Below are 20,319 nucleotides of genomic sequence, written 5' to 3'. Positions count from 1 at the left end.
TTAGGTGCCATCATGTCAGCTCCAACTCATAGCAATAGTATAGTATAGGGTTTTCAAAGAGCAGTCGATGAGTTTGAACTGCTGACCTTGTAGTTCGAAGTCCAGGGTTGATTCTACAGCACCGCATTTGGAGTCACAAGCATGTTGAGGCAATGAGAACACCAGGCTTGGGTCAGGCACACCTTATCCCTCATACTGACATCTTTGCTCTTTAACATTTTAAAGAGTTCTTTTGCATCAGATTTGTGTAATGCAACAAGTCTTTTGATTCCTTGACTGCTGCCTCTGTGAGCATTGATTGTGGATCCAAGCAAAATGAAGCCTGTGACAACTTCAGTCTTTTCTCTACTTGTCATTATGTTATTCATTGGTGCAGTTGTAAGGATTTTTGTTTTCTTTACATGGAAGTGCAAACCACACTGAAGGCTGCAATCCTTGATCTTCATCAGTAAATGTTTTAACTCCTCTTCACTTTCCAGCAAGCAAAGTTGTATCATGTGCATATTGCAGGTTGTTAATGAGTCTTCCTCCATTCCTTATGTCACTTTTTCTGCAGATAATCCAGCTTCTCAAATGATTTCCTCAGCATACAGATTGAATAAGTATAGATACATGAGGAAGGATACAACTCTGGTGCACACCATTCTGCTTTTAAACCATTCAGTATCTCCTTCTATTCTAATGATTACCTCTTGGTCTTCATAAAGGTTCCTAGTGAACACAACTTAGTGTTCTGGAATACCCATTCTTCACAGTGTTATCCATAGTTTGCTATGATCCATACAGTCGAATGTCTGAATATCTTTGTATAATCAATAAAGCAACAATAAACATCTTTCTGGAAATCTCTGCTTTCCACTAAGATGCCGCTCACATACATAGTGATACACCTTGTTCCACGTGTTCTGAATCTTGCTCGAATTTCTGGCAGCTCCCTGTAAGTGTATTGCTGCAACCATTATCTTTGGTAGAGTTTTACTTGCAAAACCAATAGAACATTCTATTGGTTCTCCTGTTTTTGGAAAATGCAAAATATGGATCTCTTCCAATAGGATTGTCAGGAAGCTATCTTCCAAATTTCTTGACATAGTTGATTGAGTGCCTCCAGCATTGCATCAGCTTGTAGAAGCATGTCAATTTTGTATTTCATCAATTCCTGCAACCTTGTTTTTCACCAATGCCTTCAGTGAAACTTACATTTCTTCCTCAGTACCATTGGTTCTTGATCATATGCTACTTCTTGAAATGGTTGTACATTGACTGTATCTCTTTGGTACAGTGACTCTCTGTATTCCTTCTATCTTATTTTGATGTTATCTGCATCATTTAATATTTGCTCATAGAATTCTTTAATATTGCAACCTGAGGCTTGAATTTTTCCTCAATTCTTTTCGCTCGAGAAATGTTAGTATATTCTTCCTTTTTGATTTTCTAACTCTAGGTTTTTGTATATTTCATTATAATACTTTGTCTTCTTAAGCTGCCATTTGAAATTCAAATTTTCTGTTCAACTCTTTTGCTTCTTCATTTCTTTATGTTTAATAGCAAGTTTCAGAAACTCTTCTGACATCCATTTCTGTCTTTTCTTTCTCTCCTGTCTTTTTAATGAACTTTAGTTTTCTTCATGGATGATATTCTTGATGTCATCCCACAACTCTTCTGATCTTTGGCCATTAATGTCTAATGCATCAAATCTGTTCTTAAGATGGTCTCTAAATTCAGGTGGGATATATTTAAGGTCATATTTTGGCTCTCATGGATTTTAATTTTCTTTAGCTTTAGCCTCAACTTGCATATGAGCAAATGATGGTTTCCTCAGTGGGACCCTGACCTTGTTTTGGCTAATGATGTTGCGTTTCTCCATTGTCTCTTTGCACAGATGTTGTCAATTTTGTCCCTGTTAATTCTGTCTGGTGAGGTTGACATGTATAGTGTTGTTCAACAACCACCTTTTGTATCATCAATGCCATACTTTTCAACTCTTTATCCTTCTACCTCTTTGATTCCAACTTTCCAATGCTAATCACCAGTATCTATCAATTGTTGTTAAGTGCCACCAAGTCGGTTCTGACTTATAGCAACCCTGTATAGGATTTCTGAGGAGCAGCTGGTGCGTTTGAACTGCTGACCTTGTGGTTCACAGTCCAGTGTTGATCCTACAGCGGCTCACCAGGAATCTGCACATTTGGTAGAATTCTTCAATTTCATCATCACTAGTTTTAGTGGTTGGTGTATAAATTTGAATAATAGTAGTAGTAACTGATCTTTCTTGTTGTCATATGGGTATTATCCGACCACAGACAACATTGTACTTCATTATAGATCTTGAAATGTTCTTTTTGACTATGAATGTTGCAGTTTGGCATGCCCAGCATAATAAACCATATGATTGTCAGATTCAAAAGGCCAGTATCAGTTGCTTTTCAGCTCACCAATGGCTAGGATATTGATCTTTATTCATTCAATTTCATATTTAAGGACTTCCAAGATTTTTCCTAGATTCATACTTCATACATGCCACACTCTTATTGTTAATGTTTGTAGCTGTTTCTTCTAATTTTGAGTTGTGTCCCATCAGCAAGTGATGGTCTCAAAGGTTTGCTCCGTTCAGGTCATTAAGGTAAACTCTATTTTGAGGAGATAACTCTACCCCAGTCATATTTTGAGTGACTTCTCACCTGAGGGACTCATCTTCTAGCATTTATATCTGACAATGTTCCGCTGCTATTCATGAGGTTTTTAGTGAATAAACCTTCATCAGTGGTCTCCCTCTCCTTCTTCCTACTCTGTCTTAGTCTAGAATCTCCACTGAAACATGTCTACCATTGGTGACCCTGCTGGCATTTAAAATACCAGCATAGCTCCCACAAACCACCACAGTATGACCCACTATTAGATAAGTGGTGGCTCCTTTCTAATACATATTTTTCCTGGATGATCTCATCAAGCTCCGTGGTTTTATATACTATCTGTGGTGGTGGTGTGGTGCTGTGGGTTAATGTGTCAGACTGCAAAGCTGTGAGCAGTTCAAGCTCACTAGCTGCTCCTTAGAAATCCTATACAGGGTTGCTATGGGTTGGAATCGACTCGACGGCAGTTAACAACAACATGGTGGTGGTGGCTGCAACCATTATCTTTGGTAGAATTTTGCTTGCAGGTGATATTAATGATACTGTTTGATGATTTCCACATTCTATTGGTTCTCCTTTTTTTTGGAAAATGCAAAATATGGATGTCTTCCAATAAGTTGGTCAGGAAGCTATCTTCCAAATTTTTTGACATAGTTGATTGAGTGCCATGGAGTCAGTTCGGACTCACAGCGACCGTGTATAGGGTTTCTGAGCTGTAAATCTTTATGGGAGGAGAAAGCCTCATCTTTCCCTTGTGGAACCCCTACTGACCTTGAAATTAGCAGCCTGACTCACAACCACTACTCTACCAGATATCTTATATACTATCTATAAGATGATGCTATTCTCAAAATGTCTATTTGACTGTTTCACTTGGATAACTAATCGGGTCTCCCTCAGCACATGGCCAAAATAGAACTCTTAATCCCCATGGTCTACCAAAATGTGTTTCTCTACCATTGTTTCTCATCTCATTAAACGGCATTAGCACTCACCTTGGAGTTATAAATCCACATCTTTGGTTCACAACTCATTTAACCCATTTGGCAAGTCCTGTCCATACCATTTTCAAAATACGTCCACGTCAATTCATTGTTCTCTGCTTTTACTGCCTCTCTACTGGTCCTGATCACCAGCATCTCTCACTGGGTTTTTGCACTAGCTCCCCCAAAGCTCTTCCTACATTCACCCTTCCTGCCTACCATCCATTCCCCCATAAGGAAGCCAGAGTGATTCTGTTACTAAGTTCATCTGATCAGGTCTCACCCAATTCCTGGGTTGCAAGTGAGATTCATGCTTTTAAGAATTTGTAGGACAGAAAATGTGCATCTGGCTCCTATTTAGACTTTTTTCAATTCAAGAAAAGGCTCAAAGTCTGTTCAATGATATAAAAGCTGCACATGCAGCAAGTGAAGGTGGTTGTGATGAAGATTTTATTGCAGGTAGCCATTGGTTCAGTAGTTTCAATGTGATGGCAAACATTAAAGCAGGACTTTAAAGATGGTGGTGTCCTTGTCAAAGATGGTAGCCAGCTGTGCTACTTTGAATGTGTGTGGCTCTCCACAAAATGCCAATAATCTCATTTCATGCATCAGACTCTGAACTGGCTCACTATGTCTTTTTCAATTCTTTGATTTCAGGGTTTCTGTCTATAATTTTTTCCTGTTCTCATTACTGTGATGAATCACACAAATTGTAAAACATCTGGTCTATTCCTGTTTCACTTAGTCTGCCATGACAGAACAAGTGGGGGCTGTCCATCAATCAGACGCTCCTAGTCTGTCTTTATTTGGTTTCCTTTTACACATGGCTGAAGTCCCTGAGTAGTATAAACTGTTAATATGCTACGTTCCTAACCAAAATGTTGGTGGCTCTAGACCACCCAGATGCACTTCAGAATAAAGGCCTGGTGATCAGCCTTTGAAAACCCTATGGGGCACAGGTCTCTTACATACATGGGATCACCGTGACTTAATGGCAGTTCAAACTCACCAGTTGCTCCTCAGAAACCCTACATAGATCACTATGAGTCAGAACTAATTTGAAGGCATGTGACAACAGCAACAATTTTGGTTTCTACATGGCCTGAGAAGGATATCATGTTTGGTAAGGTGGAGGGTCAGAGAAAAAGAGGAAGACCCCCAGCGAGATAGATTGGCAAAGTGGAAATATCAATGGGCTCAAGAGTGGCAACAGTTGTGAGGTTGGCCCAGGACTAGACAGTGATTCGTTCTGTTGTGCGTAGGGTCGCTATGAGTCAGTACCAACTTGATGGCTCCTAACAACAATGACAAGGTGGTAAGGTACTTTACCAATCTAAAGGTGTGCATGCTTTGGCCCTGCATGTTTCTCTAGACTCTGTAGACCTCTCTTTCCTGAACTCTTTATGTGCTGGCCATATTGGTTCACTGTATCTTCCATTATCATACAAAATTTATTTCTGCATGGTAGGGACTTTACGCTTTCTTCTGCTTGAGATGCTCTAACATGGATCTTCACATGGCTGTCTCCTTGCTACTGTTCAAGTCAGTTCATATGTCACCTTACCAGAGAGACTTTGACAGCTACTCACCTAAAATCCTCCCTTTGCCCCCCAAGTCATTGTTACCTCCTTGTCATGTTTTATTTTATTTTGAACATGCCATCATTAGGATATTAAACAAGGTAATAATTATGGATGATCATTTGAGTTTCCTCATTAGAGTGGGGAAGGGTCAAGTAGATTACTTTCTGGTGTATCTCCAATGTGCTCAGTAAATATTTATGAATTCAGTGTACACAAATTATAAAAATTGGAACATTTAGTTTCAAAAGTGGCTGTATTTGTTTCAGTGATGCCAAGTAACTGGTGTGCATAGTAATAAACTATCTGAATTATGAAACAGAAGACTTGAAACCTAGCCAAAAGTTTGTCATTAGCTAAAATGAATGACTATGAGCTTCAATTTCCTCATCTACTAGATAGTCATAACTTTACCTTATGCCACTGATCACATATCTTCCTTCTCTTTTCTTCAAGGAATCATTGAGAAGATGAGATGAAATAAGGCATTTGCAAATACAAGGAAAATCATAAAATACCTTATACTGTAGAATAATTTTTCTGTTTATTTTACATTGAAATGACTACTTGCAAAACAGCATGCTTTGGCAATGCTAGAATTAGATGAGTGGGATCAGCAGTAGAATTGGAGGTGTTGCTAAGCCAATGAGCTCAACAGGTCTCATGGGAACTTCCAGACTGGCAGACTCCTTTCTAAAATTAGCCAATGAAAACTCTATGGGTCACAACCAACTATAGGAATAGCTCAGGACCAAGAAACCTCTCATGGAATCACCATGAGTCATGGACAAACAGGAAGCTATCAGCAACACAATAGAATCAGATGAAAATCATGTGAACAAAGCCATGGTCAGGAAATATCTGATTTTTCTGGTTCTGCCACTACCCTATATACCTATGGTACCAATGACAGTCAGTGCTGTCGGTAGTAAACAAAGCAGAGTAATTTGCAACATACGGGCATTTGTGGCAAGCCATTCCAACACCATGTCAAGGTGTCTCCTATCCAGCTGGGAATGACCTAGATTATCTTGTCCTAATAGAAATCCCTCCTGATCATGAATGTCTGCATTGCTCAGTGTGGTACCCACATGGCCTAATTAATGAGCTCATGATTCTAAGTTCAGTCTGGAAATGGGAGAATAGTTGCTTGTATAAAAAATGGAAGACAGGTTGTAAAAGCGAATGACAGAGACCATAGACCATTTTTTCCACCATTTAGTAGTTTTTCTTTTGAATAAGTGAACATCAACTCATTGTGGAGCCTAGTAATAAGCAACTATCCCTGTGCTTGGCAAAGTAAGAGCAGCTCATAAGCTTTCTAACCTCACAACCCAGCTCATCTGGGCTTTTCAATAGAGTGGTTGCCATGACATTACATAACTAGTGCTGGAAGAGAATCTTCCAGGCAGCTCCCATACTAAGGGCACAGGGTGACAGTGATATTAAAAGAAGCATTTGTTGCTCTTTATGCTCAGAGGAAATCAAGGTGAACTTAAACTCATTAAAAGCTGGGCTGAGCACATTTGCATGAGTAGAATGTCAATACCAGCATCTTCTTGCAAATCAGCTTCTGTCTTGCAGAAGAGGCAGAGAGCTTCTCCTGAGCCTGTTTATTCATAATTAAGAGGGATCCTTCTGGGATAAGAAAGGGCCCATAATGGCATTCCTACCATCATTTCAGAATTTCTCTGAGATCACCTTCTCCAATATTTTTAGGGCTTCTAGTATAACCCTTGAAACAAGCTTGAAGGGGGAAAATGGCAACATGTGAAGCAAATGCAATAAATAGAGAAAACAATGTTAAAAGAGTCTTCTCGCATATGAAGAATACAAACCTCTATCATGTTTTTTAATGCATGCTACGTCTGTATTAATATTTTGCAAAGAATATAAGGCTGTAACCATTTGTCAATGACTGGTATATTCTGGCAACAAATCTTAAATTAATGGCTATTTCTAATATGCCCCATCTTACTAAGAGTTTTTTGTTGCTGTCAGGTGCTGTTGAGTAGGTTCTGATTCATACTGTCTCTATGCACAACAAAATGAAACAGGGCCTGGTCCTGAGTCAGATTCATAGTTGTTCTGCTTGAGCCCCTGGCTGCTACTCCTATGTCAGTCCATCTCATTGGGGGTCTTCCTATTTTTCACTGACCCTCTACTTTACCAAGCATGATGTCCTTCTCCATTAAAATGTATTCTGTGAATACTGTTACGTTTATAGTGCTTTTATCAGGAGCACTAATATCCTTGCTTCAACCTAACTCCTCATTCTCTTCTACCTTTATTAAATATCTATCTTCCTCTACCATTTTTGTAACTTAATTTTCAACACGACAGGCTACATAGCATAACTAGCTTCAATGGCCAATAATTCTTTCTCCAGAGCTATTTTACTACTAGACAAGGAGTACATACATAGCAGTTGCACTGTTTTTCAAATTTCCACTTCAGTGAATAGAGTCATTAAAGAATTGTATCAAGAGGACACGGTTTTATATCATGGCCATCTCCAATTCAAGGATGGTGTTCTTATTGATTAAGTAATAGCTTGAAAATAATGCTCCAAAATTAGTTCTTTGGAGCTTATGTTTTTTCCCCCTTCATAAAACCTTTATTGAGCAGCCTTGGCCAATGATAGTAATAGATTAAATTAAATACAGTCTTCCTATAGGCCATATAAAAGGAGCTCTGTAGTGTAGTGGTTACGAATCGGGCTGCGAACCTCAAGGTCATCAGTTCGAAACTACAAGCTGTTCCTTGGGAGAAAGATGAGGCTTTCTGCTCCCGTAAAGATTTACAGCCTCAGAAACCCTGTACAGGGTTGCTATGGGTCGGAACTGACTCCATGGCACATAAAAACAACAATATAGGCCATATCAAGTCTTTTTCCAGGACCTCATGAAGAGTCATAGAATCTTAGTTTTAGGAGCCTTGGTGACTCAAAGGTTAAGTGCTGAGCTGCTAACCGAACCTAAACATTGCAGATTCTGGTAATAGTTGGTGGTGGTTGTATGCCATCAAGTTGGTTCTGATTCTTAGTGACCCTGTATAGGGTTTCCGAGCTGTACATTTTGGGGGAAGTAGAAAGTCTGACCTTTGGCTGTAGAGCAAAAGGTATACTTTAACTACTGACCTCATGGTTGGCAACCCAGCTCGTAATCCATTCCACTACCAAATGTCAAGCAATAAAAAAAATCTTGGAATTCTGCTCCCTTAAAGATTCTAGGCTAGGAACCCCCACTGGGCATTTCTACTCTGTTTTGTAGGATTTGTATAGTTTGGAATGGACTCATTTGCACACAATGGTGGTCTTCATTTACTTTGGTCACTGAATAGACCACTTCTTTTTTAAAGCTTTTATTGTAAATTGAGTGATTGTTTATAAGGGAGAACATTGCTTTTCCCCTCAACCTATCATATTTTGTTTCATCCCCTTCATGCATCATCATTTAACAGTATTTGTTTCTATTCCCTCTGGGTTTTTTTGTTTTCTTTCTTGTTTTTTATGTACACAAAAGCACTCAGGGATATATAATCATTTAAACATCCAAAGATCACATTCTACAAGCCAGTCTCCTGGCTGCCAGCACACAGCCTTTCTCTTTCCATGAGACTAGAGTCGTCAGCTGCTCTATCTCCCCATGTCATCACCTCTGCCTGCGTCTCTTGTGTGTCTGCTTCTCTGTTTAAGGTTCCATGTTCTGCTCATGCTCTTCTCTCTTGATGGTGCATAGGCCACTTTTACGGTGTTGTTGTTGTTGTTGTTATGTGCCGTGGAGTTGGTTCCGACTCATAGTGACCCTGTACAGGGTTTCTGAGGCTGTAAATCCTTATGGGAGCAGAAAGCCTCCTCTTTCTCCTGCGGAACAGCTGGTAATTTCGAACTGCTGACCGCGAGATTAGCAGCCGGATTCGTAACCACTATGCTATCAGAGCTCCTTAGTCCTGTGGAATTCCATACCAGTTCACTCAAAGGATGCAGAATTGTCCATCTTAAATGTTCTTGCTGATCACACCCTTGATGTATAGTTGAAATGATATCTGCAGGTCATTTTCCAGAATATTAAAAGATTAACCTATAGTCATGTAGCCAGAGTATCAGAGTTGGGACTAAATCTTTTCTTTACTTTGCCATCACCCCTGTTTTATTTCTTTCATATTTTAAGCATTTCAGCAGGTGTTCACTTAGTCCTGACTTTTTGCCACCATCGATCAAGCCTCTGAAAATTATAAGCGAGTTTCAATAGTTTCTAGCCTCAGTGGGCTCAGGTACTCACTGTTAAAATAACCTTCACACTCACAAATTAATCCGAGAACAACTATACAGCTCAGGAGGAAAGTACAAGAGTGAATGGCAGAGTGGATGAGGACCTGGGGATCTCTGCAGAAAGTGGCCTGAGATGTAAGAAAAGGCAGTAAGAAAGGGGTGCATATGGGGAGAGCAGAAAAAGATGATACTTAACAACAACAGTAACAGTCTGTGATTTAAGGATGGTTGGAGTCCTGATGTGGTACTGTGAGATAATGCACTAGACAGCAAGGTCAGTTTGAACGATAAGGTCTGCGGTTCAAATTCACCAGCTGCTCCTTGGGAACCCTGGAAAGGGTTGGTATGAGTCAGAACTGAATCAAAGGCCCTTAACAACAACAGCATGCTTAATGGAGCCCATTGGCTCTATATGATAAGCACTGGACTTCTAACCACAGGTTCACAGTTCAAGTCTGCCAGCTGCTACACAAGAAAAAAATGAAGCTTTTTGCTTCCTTGAAGATTTAATGTCTCAGGAAGCCTATACAGGGTCATTATGAGTCAGAACCTACTCAAGGGCACTTAATGTCAGCAACAACATTGTTAAAGAGCCCTGATGGCGCTCTGGGTTAGTTGTTGGGCTGCTAATTGCAAGGTCAGCAGTTCAAACCCATCAACTTCTCCACAGAAGGAAGATGAGGCTGCCTGCTCTTAAAAAGATCTACAGTCTTGGAAACCCTGTCTAGGGTTGTTATGAGTCGGATTTGACTCAGTGGTAAGAATTTTGGGGTATCATGCTTCTTCCTGTGAATATTCCCTCTTCAGGTTTTTAGACATTAATGGTGGCTGTGTGTATATGTGGATCATAAAGTTGAATTTTAAAATTCAACATGTTTTTACATCTCATTGGATCGGGAAAGAGAGAAAGGTAGAAATAGGAGTCCACCAACAGAGGTAGTCAGAAGAATGTACCTTGCCTGAGATTTTTAAAGAAATCTTAGCAAGGATTTTGGACTTGTTCATGTGAAGAATGTTGAAATAGAGAACGTTCTGTTACAAATGCATTCATCACAATAAAGTAAAATTATGTTCTAAAAAATTAGAGAAATGTGAGACCTTGTCTTAAGATCTTAAAGGTCATGTAGAACCCACCTAACCATCTGAGTTACAAGTAGTTTATGGTTTTGACAACTGTCTCCTTCTCAACTTCTAACCTAAGAGTCTATATAGGACTAATTCCCCTACTCCTCCAGGAAGAGGAGCCTCAGAAAAGTAGACGCACCAGATAGTGTACTGATGATAACAGGGTCTTACCTCTGGTTCCTCAACTGCCCGTGATTCTCTTTATAGTTCCTTTAATGTTCAGGGTTCTACCAGTGGACTTGGACAGATTCATTCAGGACACCTAGTGTGGACTGTCCAAACTGTAACACTGATATGACGTGGACACAGACTTATCCTGGAAATCTGTGAACTGTTACCTAGAAAATTCACTAGTATAGTGACTTCTCTGGCACTAGCTCTTTGTGTAAGCGAATATGAGAAGACTTCAAAAATCTCCACAAAAAAATCCCAACATCTTTTCATTCCATTTTTCCATAAACTTTTTGAAACTCCTTTGTACAAGGAGGACCTTCATTATTTTGCAGGTTCTGGAGATGTTCCTCTGTGTATATTACTTTTTATGTGCAAATGCATACCATTTGCCATGGTAATAACTCAGCCTCATGGTGACCCAGTGTCTGTCACAGTGAAATGTGCTCCATAGGGTTGATTTTTCAGAAATAGATCATCGGACCTTTTGTTCCTAGATGCATTCGGGTAGATTTTAATAACCAGCCTTTAAGTTAACAGCTGATCATGTTAACTGTTTGTACTACCCAGGGACTCAGCAAATTTCTTAAGTCTGTATTTCCTAGACCCTAAGAAGGGACATGCTTTTTTCAAAAAACCGTCTGCATCATAAAAGCTTAAAAGACTTAACCATGTGTTTTAATGAAATTGGTATATTTGAACCATTGCCTGTTTTGTTTTGTTTTTTTAAGTATAGCTTGTGATATTATAAAGACTCCACTCCTCCAAAAATATTTTAGAATATTTTTAATCATTCCAAAATGAGGAAAATAATAAATTTATTGTGTCTCTGTTAGCAAACACATTCTGACAGTTATTAGAAATTTAGGGTTATCAAAACACCTTACCTGTAGCATTTTTAGATGGAATTCTATTACTTTTAAATGCTTACCTATGACCTTTGATGATTTGATTTTTCTAGGAGTCTCTGGGGCTTGTATTCATTCTATCTGCTGAGCAAGAATGCTGCACTTTCTTATTATACCTAACTGCATAATTTTCTTCTCCACTGGAAAAAGACGTATTTCTTTTTTAAAAAACTGTGGAAGTGAAGGAATTATGGAAGCAAATATGATATTTATCATATTTGAATTAAAAAACTAAACTTGGCAAACAGACTGACTATCATTCTACAAAGAGTCTCTGTTGTTAGATGCTTGAATCCAAGAATTTGATGAGCTGATGTATTTATATACGAACATCATAAGCTTCAAGACCACTTTTACGTGTATTATTTTTCTTGTCACCCACAAATCATACTGCAAAAAGATTGATGATAATTGAATAAATTGCTCTGTGTACTTAAAGACTGGGCTTGTTGGAGACAGAACAGATTTATTAGATGATCAATTTCATTTTTCTTTCATGCCAATGCTCATCAGAATGCTGTTTCTAAACAAGAAAGTAAAGCTCATGGGAACTAGAAAACCAGGGTAAGGTTTCAAGGGATGACTTTGAAAGATGATTCAATATTGTTATTGTTTTTTTATTTGCTGTCAAGTCGGTACTGACTCATAGCCACCCTGCAATGTTAGGAGTGACTCGTGGTTTTGAACTGTAGATGTTGTGGTTGGCAGTCCAGTGCTTATCCTACAGTACCACACTTGTTGTTGTTTTTAAGTGCCATTGAGTCAGTTCTGACCCGTAGCAGCCTTGTATAGGGTTTCCGAGGAGCAGCTGGTGAGCTTGAACCACCGACCGTGCAGTTCAAATGGCTTTGTATAGTCTGGCGCATTAACCCACAGCGCCACACCAGCACTCCATTAGGACTCTAATATTAGGGGAAAACATTTAACTGGAGGTCTTACTTCTCTGAACTGTCCCCTTGAGGCCACTCCTGGTTTTGGTAATCTCTAAAATCCCTTTTAGCTTCAATATTTTATGATATCACACTGCAATTGTTTTTTACAGTTGACTCTTCTCTAAATAATTACACTGCTTTATCAAAGGAGCTCCAAGCAACAGACTTATCCCTTTATGAACATAAGTTATAGCTATTGCCATCTTTGCCCTCTTAGTTGTTTCGCTTTTTTTGTGATCAAGAGTCAAAGTCTGTATAAGATTCTAGAGACTGCATATTTTGTAATGTTAAGGTTTTAAACCTTCTATTATATAAGCACATGGGGCACTGTGAGTTATTGTGCTGGACTGCAAAGTTGGTTTGAACCACAAGGTCAGTGGTTCAAGCTCACCAGCTGCTCCTTGGAAACACTATAGAGGGTCTCTATGGGTAAGAAATTACTCTACAGCACTTAACAACAAAGCATGAACTGAAGTCCACCAAGGTCAACTAGTCAACTAAAAACTTTTACATTAATTCATATGGTAGGATTTGAGGAGCCTTACAGATTTCATTTCATCTGAAATTCTACCACCCTTAGACTTTCTGGAGTCCTGGTGTGGCACTATGGGTTAATGTGCTAGACTGCAAAGTCAGTTTAAACTGCAAGATCAGCGATTTAAGTTCATCAGCTTATGGAAACCCTATACAGGGTTGCTATGGGTCAGAACTGACTTGACAGCACGTAACAACAATAGACTTGCTGGTCTCTCTCAAGGTGACGATTTCTTTTTTATAACTTTGTAACAGTGTTACTTCTAGGACTCCTTCTTTAAAATGTAAATGCCCAGGAGCCCTTACTCTTGACTTTAAAATTTTACACATTGTGTTAATCAGTACCTTTCCCTCATTTATAATGTCTGTCTGAAAAGGAAAGTGTGCAAATAAAAGTCTTGAGGTGAGGAATAAACTTGGCTCAGAGGCCGCTATCTAGGGAATCAAGACAAGGATGAATGTGTGTATGGTGGATTGGGGAGAGGAAAGGGCAGAAGAAGAGAGCTAATCAGGAGGATAGAGGGAGGCACTGAGAAGAGTTTGGAGGATATTCCAGAAAATGTTGTCTTTGGCTTAAATTTGACCAGAAGAAACCAGGCTTATATATGTCTTATATATGTTTTAGCCAGGCTGTTCTTTCATCTAGTAGTGCCATGTTGTTTATCCATGCAATATTGTCCTGATCAGCTGTCACAATTAATGCCTACCCCCACCCCCACCCCCACCAAGTTCAACTCATTTATAGACACGGCTGCCCCTTCTTTAGAGTCTTGGTGTGCTGCTGTAGGATAATGTGCTGGACTGCAAGGCCAGCAATTTTAGCTTACCAGCCACTCCTCGGAAACCCTATACAGGGTTGCTATGGGTCACAACCAACTCGACAGCACTTAACAACAACAACAACCCTTTCTATGGAGTCCTGTTGATAAAGTACTGGACTGGAAGGTTGGTTTGAACCACAAAGTCAGCAGTTCAAACTTACCAGCTCCTCCTTGGAAATAATATACAGCGTTGCTATGAGTTGGGACTGACTTGATGGCCCTTGACAACAACAACAAACCCTTTCTATAACAATGGAGTTGAGCTCCGTAACACGATAAACTTTTCAACTTCCTTCCATATTCACTATTTCATACTGTTGATTGTATTACATTATAAGATCATGAAATTAATTTAATAGGTCATAATCAGCTTAAAGTACTTGCTGAAAGTGTAGAAGACCTAAAATATTTACTGATGAAGATCAAAGAGCACAGCCTTCGGTATGGATTGTATCTCAATGTCAAGAAAACAAAAGTCCTCACCACTGGACCAATAAACAACATTCTTATCAACGGAGAAAAGATTGAAGTTGTCAAGGACTTCATTCTTCTTGGATTGCCTATCAACACTCATGAAAGCAGCAGTCTAGACATCAAATGATGTCTTGCATTAGGCAAATCTGCACAAGACCTTTTTAAAATGTTGAAGAGCAGAGATGTCAGCTTGAAGACTAAGGTGTGCCTGACCCAAGCCATGGTATTTTTAATAACCTCATCTGCATGCGAAAGCTGGACAGTGAATAAGGAAGACCGTAGAAGAATTGATGCTTTTGAGTTATGATGTTGGAGGAGAATATTGAAAGTGCCATAGGCTGCCCATGGAACCAACAGATCTGTGTTGGAAGAAGTGCAGCCAGAGTACTCCTTGGAGGTCAGGATAGCCAAACTTCGTCTCTCATACTTCGGGCATATTGTCAGGAGGGACCAGTGGCTGGAGAAGGACATCATGTTTGGTAAGGTGGAGGGTCAGAGAAAAAGAGGTCGCTATGAGTTGGTATGGACTCGATGGCACCTAACAACAACAAATCAGCATAAAATAACAATAAAATTAATTATTTATGGATAGTAGAATGAAGTATCATTTTGTGTAATTTTGCTTGTTATAAATAGTATGCACTCAGTATGTGTTGTTAATTTAAAACCTATTTCTTATGATAGATTGCAGTCACAGAAGTTGAAGTCTCTGAATCATTTTTTTGACCATGGAAAATACATAGGTACCAAAACTGCCAGAAGTTAAGGGATTTGATTGAACACACAACCAAATATGAGCCTGGACTATGGCCGGAAGGAAGGGGATTGAGTTCGTATGGAGGGACCACATTAAATGAGTCCTGTATTGGCAAGATTGTGGAAGTTGCATCTGTATTTTTGCAGGTTATGACAACAACAATCTTTGGACCCCACTTGTTTAAGTGTAATTAGGTGAGTTTCACTGCAGTAGAGCAATAGTAGCTCAATATTTTGTCCCTATCTCAGTTCTCCAGAGCTCTGGTAGCATAGTGGTTATGAATTGGGCTGCAAACCGCAATTTCAGCAGTTCGAAACTACCAGCTGTTCCGTGGGAGAAAGATGAGGCTTTCTGCTCCTGTATAGATTTACAACCTCGGAAACTCTGTACAGGGTTGCTATGAGTCGGAACTAACTAAGTGGCATATAACAACAACAATAGTTCTCCATCAAGGAACTTGATAGCAAGACCTTGGTACAAAAGAGTACAGTAGTATAATGCATTTTATCTTCAAAGAAAGTTCTCTAACATATCTCGGAACTTTCAGTTGGGCCCATTGTCCTATCTACTGATTAATAATTTTAGTTATTTATGTTTTATTTTAAAAATCATTTTAATTATGACATATTATAAAGGAATGAAATATATCTCCAGAGTTTGCATGAATAAAAATTAGTATAAAATTCGAATCCAAGCCATAAACACAAGGGTCATCCATTGTAGCACTTCCTTCTCCCCCACTTCCCAGTAGTGTTTGCTCTTGTCTTTCCTGGGTTTCTTTGGGAAAATAATACAAAGTAATTAGTAGGTAAAGTTATGGAATGTAATTATGATATGGGAGTTTCAAAAAGGAAATTAAATTATAATATAATTAGTTTTAAAGACATATAAATGTAATTCAGAATTTTATCAGCTAATTTTTCCCATGCCATCAGCTCACTTCCCACCAGGAGGTAGAAAACAATTTTTTTTTCTTTTTTATGAGAATTGTTGTTAGCTAAATATTGTCCAAGTTTTTATGACACTCTCTATTTTTCTAAATATTTTCACATATAGTTAACTCATTAGCTCTTCAAATTTTTATTTATCTTAGCTCTCAAACTTCATCTCTCATAGTTTGGATATATTGTCAGGAGGGACGAGTCGCTGGAGAAGGATATCATGTTTGGTAAGGTGGAGGGTCAGAGAAAAAGAGGAAAGACCCCCCAGCGAGATGGATTGGCCAAGTGGCAGCATTGATGGACTCAAGCATGGCAACAATTGTGAGGTTGGCCCAGGATCGGGCAATGTTTCGTTCTGTTGTGCATAGGGTCGCTATGAGTTGGTACCTTTTCAATGGCACCTAACAACAACAACATCATTTACCAGTAATGCATAGTTTGGAAACTGTAACTTAGCCATCCTATGTTTTCTAGGAGCCCTGGATTTTCAGATGTTAATGAAGTGTAGAGCTCAGAGGTGATTGAGGGTGAAACAAAGAAGAGACAGTGACTGGCCAAAGCTGTGAATTCCTCCTTCCATCATCAGCAAAAGTAGTCATTAGAGTTCATGACAAATATGTTGTTGTTGTTGTTGTTAGGTGCTGTAGAGTCGGTTCTGACCCATAAGATCTTGCCAACTCCAATTGCTTACTGTATAAGGTTTCCAAGGAGCAGCTGGTGAGCTTGAACCACTGACCTTGATGTTCAAATGACTTTGCAGTCTGATGCATTAGCCCACAGCGCCACACCAGGACTCCAAGAGAGCCCTAAAATGAACAACTAAACCAGCTCCCAGCTCTAGCCAGTAGATTCTAGCTCCTAGTGTCTCCATATGTGTCAAAGTAGAATTGTAATCCATAACACAGGGTTTTCAGTTACTGATTTTTTTTTTTTTTTTTTAAGTAGATCACCAAGACTTTCTTTTGAGGTAACAAGAAACTTCCAACATTCTGGTTAGCAATTGAGCATGTTAACCATTGACAGCCCAAGGACCTTTCTCTCCATTGTACACTCCTGCTACCAAGAGAATCTATCCTGCTCCTAAGAAGCTTTGGCCCTTCTCCTTTGGATGACATCCGTCATCATTCTGTGCCAACAGGGAATTTCTCATCTTTCACCTGCCATGTCTTATTTCCCAGGTTCAAATTATTTGGGGTGATTACCATAGCATGATCAGAAAAGACAACATTTTTCACATTTACAACCTCTCTTTTCTCTTAGACACAGATCTTGCCAACTCCAATTGCTTACTGCCCTCCTGTTAAGTATAAATTGGACTCATTTTACTCTTGAATAAATATCTCTCAATGCTTCATTCTTATAGACTTGAATCTAAATATTTGGTTTCATAGTTTACTATTTTCCATTTTCCCACCTGTATGTTTTCCTGAAACTCAATTCCATTTCTTTTCTAACACCACCCTTACTATTGGAAAGGCTTTGTACTTTTACATGATTTTTTCTCTCCTCATCATTTATTTTGAGTACAAACACTTCCATACGTGGAGTCTTTCACCCTCCCAATAATATGCATTTCATCCTTAGAAAAAAATACTTTTAAACTTCTGTATCTTAGTTCTTAAACACGAATTCCATCTATTTGCCCATCTTTTCCTCCCTAAAGTGTCAAGAACCTCAATCTGACGACTATTTTAATGGTCCTATTCCTTTTTTCCTATTCAGCTTGCCTCTTATTAAAAGATGAAGTCAGATATCTGTTTGCACTATACTCAATATGCTACACATTTTAGCCTCCTACGTTTTGTGACATTCAAATCTGTGCCTCTAGTTTCAGTTGCACTTTTTTAATCCTTTTTCTGCAGGATTATTTAATCCTTTGAGAACTTCTTTTGAAGTTGCTTCTTTTTCCCATTTGAATTTTACTTTCTTCTCCCTTCTCTCAGATTCTGTGCTTCTGTTTGCTGTAGTCCTTTCTCCATCTGGAGCTTGCAATCCCAGATGTAAAGTGGGTATGATAGTCTCTTTTCTGCAATTTCTCCAAAGACTCTGTCTCTCCCAACTTTTCTTTCCCTACTGTGATTTCCAGGCAAATAGCTACTTCTGCATTCAAAGCCTTGCCTTATGTTCTCAACATGCCAGTTCTCATTCATCCTAGGTAGGTCATAATCTCTTTGTTTTCTCCTCCTTTTTCTTATGAAAGTTCCAAACTCATCCTCATTCCCTCCTCTCATCTTCTAGAAAGTTGCTGTCTGCTTCGTTCTCTTACAAACTCTAGGGAATTTGTCTGCACCTATTGAACTGAATAGAATCTCAAAGGACTTTGTTTGTTTGGTTTTTTCCCCTCACAGTTCCTTCTGGATCCTGGAGACAAAGCTAGTTAAATTTGCTTCCCTTATTTGACTCCACGCTCTTAGCATTTGTAGCCTTGGACTTCATAAAATAGGACATAGTCAAGCAATTGGCAGCTCTGAGACATTGTGTCTCCTTCACACTTGAGTGCCCCTCCAGAACCTATGTGATACTAGGGCAGTGCCCAAAGCCTCCACACTATGGTGTACCTGACTAACTCTGGGCCAGCTATGACTTTTTTTTTTTTAAATAATATGTTAAGTGGGACTCCCAATGTTGTTGTGAACCCCATCCTCTTTGGTGCAATTTAATTTAACCTTAATTCCTTATAATCACTCCTAACGCTGCTTTACTTTCTGATACTTTTAATTCAGAACTGTAGTTTCTCAATAAAATTACAACAGAGTATGTATATATACACACACATATACCATTATTTTTCCAGAAGAAATGGAACCACTGTCAGTCTTGATTGGCTGGATGGAATCTCTGATGGACTATAGAACTTCTGGCTACTTTTTCAGCTCATGCTCTCTCCAACATGAACCCATTGTTTCCTACTGCATGAGAGGACTCGTACTAAGCCGTATTTTTTTCTGGGATTTGAATATACTGTTTTTCTTGTATTCACCTCAGTTACTTCGTGTTCCAGGTACTCACCACTTCCTCTCATCTTTGAATCAAGAAACTTCATGGCAAACCTCCTGTCCTGACACAAACTAAGTAACAATTTTGTTTCTGTTTTTCTCTCCTGTCTGACTTCCTCTTAAGGAGAGAGATGAGAAAAAAACAACAGTGGGTTAATGCCTTTCCTAACCCATTCTTTTATTTGTATTCTTCATCACCCGATACCTTGTTTCTACTTTCTGTCTTTGTATATGCTCTTACATGCAGTGGACCACACTGTTGATCCCATCCATGCACGCCCAAAGCCAGTACAATGTATGAGTCATGTAGCTCTAAGCTCAATCTCTCCAAAAACATGCCATTGTTTCTTCCTTGACAGGCTCTGAGCACAGCTTCCAACATGCCATATCCCAACTACCTTCTCACTCTGTCTCAATTCCTGAGGCCCAGTCTTGTTCCCAAAGTCAGGCAAAGGCCTGGGTAGGAATCTCACTGTGGCAAGAGATCTTAATTTTACATGATCAGTAAACATGCTGAAAACCCCCATGTAAAATTTCTCCAATATTTCCAGAATCAAATATAAGTGAGAAACAGTTTTCCTCCACTCCATGTCCCTCTCTCTATGGGGACAGAGCATTGACAAATAGAAATTGTCTCCTGCAGAAAATAGCAGTTTTGGACACTGCCTAATTGTCTGGCCCAAACCATGTTTTTCAGAAATGTTATTGACATCTTCCTAAACGAATCCATAGAGATACTGATTTAGCTCCCCTTGTATGCTCTGTGCCACAATAGGTATGAGAGTTCTGAGCAGGGATCAAGAGGCCTGAGCTCAACACATGCGCACGTCACTCAGGTGACTGATGGGTGGCTAGGATTCTTTCTCAGAATGAACTACACATTTCTACCACCTCTTTGTTAATGCTGAGTCAGGCAAGGGACAGTACCAAAATTTCAAATGATCTTGCTCCTGCTCAGAATTTAAATAACTCGTGGTCTCTAAAAGACACCCAGGCAGGCTAGGTGAGGTAATTTTGGCTCTTGTTGTATGTTCCTCATCCTGACACTAATTCACAGAAACACTTCCAGTCTCCCTACTTGGCCCTGTCCTCTCAAGCTATTGTTGTGTTGTCAGGTGCCATCAAGTGGGTGCCGACTCATAGCGACCTTATGCAGAGCAGAACGAAACATTGCTCGATCCTGGATCAACCTCA

The sequence above is a fragment of the Chrysochloris asiatica genome, unplaced genomic scaffold (genome assembly GCF_000296735.1).
Source record: "Chrysochloris asiatica unplaced genomic scaffold, ChrAsi1.0 scaffold00166, whole genome shotgun sequence".
In the NCBI taxonomy this organism is placed as follows: Eukaryota; Metazoa; Chordata; class Mammalia; order Afrosoricida; family Chrysochloridae; genus Chrysochloris; species Chrysochloris asiatica.
The sequence above is the reverse complement of the archived record's forward strand: the minus strand, read 5'-3'. Positions refer to the sequence as shown.